Source organism: Meles meles, chromosome 2 (assembly GCF_922984935.1).
Source record: "Meles meles chromosome 2, mMelMel3.1 paternal haplotype, whole genome shotgun sequence".
NCBI classification, from domain to species: Eukaryota; Metazoa; Chordata; class Mammalia; order Carnivora; family Mustelidae; genus Meles; species Meles meles.
The window spans coordinates 24952732-24955028 of record NC_060067.1 but is presented as its reverse complement, the minus strand read 5'-3'; the positions used below and the strand labels follow the sequence as shown (position 1 = coordinate 24955028).

Here is a 2297-nt window from a genome sequence, read left to right as displayed (position 1 = left end):
CAGTGGCTAAAATATTGAAAAATCCTCAATGAATAATCACCACCACCATCATCATCACCACCACTACCATCACCATAGGGATTAATTTTCAGTTGTAAATATCTCAAACAAACATAACTCAACATTATTCTTAAATAACAGCCTTCCCATTGCTGAATTGAGAGAAATATCTGTAGCAGACATTTGTTATTCATGGCTGCCAAAAACCTCTTAAACACCCTTCCTACATTTTGATAGTTCCCCAAACTATGAATTCTGCCTATCTCAAATAGAATCCTCCCAAAGTTGATTTTTCCCACATAACCCATCCCGCTGCAAAGCACCACCATTATTCAGTTTCTTCCAATCCTATCTACCTATGACAAGATTTGATTTGGAAGTGAGTTATGGAAACAAGAGGAGCATGGAGCATCCATTTTGCTGTTGTAGACAGAGGAAGACATTCAGCTGGTTCTAGAATCAGTGCAAGGCATTCATGTCAGGCCAGTTCTTGAGGGTAGCTTTAGGGTTCTAAGGGTTAGGGTTCTAAGAGCATCAGTCCAGAAATTATCCCTCTATCTTTTCCAAAGATTCTGTGAGTATTTAAAATCCCCCTATCAAATCCTTCCTTATACAAAGCAGATAGAGTGATAATGTTGTCTGTAGCTAAGAACACTAACCAATACTTTGTCCAAGAACTTCAATGGGTTTGCATTATAGCTCAAGGCTTACCTTCTCATCTCACCTTTCTCCATAATGCCAGCAGGATGCCTTGTAAAAAAAGAAAATGCTTAGAAAAATGCCATTTTCATGACCGAATAAATGAATTCATGATTGGCCTGAAAGATCATTTGGGGGAATATTAGAATTTTTAAAATGTGAAAAGATTAGGAAATTATTAAACTGATAAGAACAGATACTACACTTGATCTTAGCCAAAAGGCCGAGAAGCGATGAGATTAGGAAATTATTGAGCTCATTCCACACATTGGACAAATGAGACTGAAGACCCAGAAGGTTAATTTGACTTGGAACATTACTCTGATACTTCTACCAAATAGTTGATAGTTTCCACCAAAATGATCACAAAATTATGGGTATAACATCATTATATCAACTTTATAAAGATAATATTAATTGTTTTTAAGGTTCTAGAATTTCACTTTGTTCGCTGTTACTTGAAATGATTGAGATTTTTGGACATCTAGTTTTCTTTTAAGAGAAGCTTTGATCTTCACAATTTTCTTTTAATGAGTTGCAATTAGTGACATTAAACAAAACCTACTCCAAATTTATTTTCTACCAGTTACACCCACTACTGCCTTACACCAAGGTTCAGCATTAAGAGCAGAGAGTCTGGAGCCAGACTGCATGAATCTGAATTATGGTTCTGACCCTTTCTAGCTATGTTACTAGACACAATTTATGTGTTCTCTTCATACCTCAGTTCTCCATTTGATAATTGGGTCTAATGATCATACTTACCTTATTAAGTTGCTGTGATAATGGAAAGAGTTAATTAACATTTGTAAAATATTTAGAGCAGTGCTTGTTGATACACTGGAAGTGTATGATGTTTAATTTTTTAAAAAATTAGCTTGCAGTTAACTAAACTCTCAAATCTCTTTCATGTATGTGGCTGCTGACTCAGTCTGTCCCAATCTAAAATTGTATGACTGATTTCCTTTTTATAGCCTGGACACAAGACTTTACCCTGAGCCTTGTTGGGTTTCCTTTTGGTGGCACTGGCTCCATGGCACTCTCATTGCCCCCATTTCATAGGCTCACCCACCCAGCCAAGGGAGCAGGTGCTAATGAGAGAGGTGCAAAAGAGAAGGGGAAGAAGTCCCCTGCAAGATTTGCATGGGCTCTGCAGTCATCATGCTCTGCTTGCAAATTAAGTTTGCAGCCTAACCAAATTTAAGTGGCTCTAAGTACTTAAAAATTAGGCAGATATTTAAAATTTCACAGACACAGAAACCTAATAGCTGATCGATCTCTAGGCAATACCACAACCAAACTGATTTTTAGCTGCCATCAGAATAAGCTCGGGAGGTGGTATTCAAAGTATCCCAGTGAAATCAGACAAGGAGCACGACCGTGGGGACAGTTGTGATGATCACAAAACTGCCATGTCCACAGGTGGAATTAAGTGTCCCATTAATGATAAGAGACACAATTCTGGGAAGCAAGCCATCCAAATGCATCACTTGAATCCTGTTTGCCTGTTCTGACGCAGAACTAGATAAGAAAAGGAATCAACTGGGGAAACGTAAGATGCGGAACTGTAAAAATAAACTTGGTTCATCCCTGACATC

General features: G+C 37.9%; 1 pseudogene; it reads right to left on the bottom strand.

The window, feature by feature from the left end:
• Positions 1-820: 820 nt before the first annotated feature.
• On the bottom strand, positions 821-934 carry LOC123937634 (annotated as a pseudogene).
• Between the last annotated feature and the right edge of the window lie 1363 nt (positions 935-2297).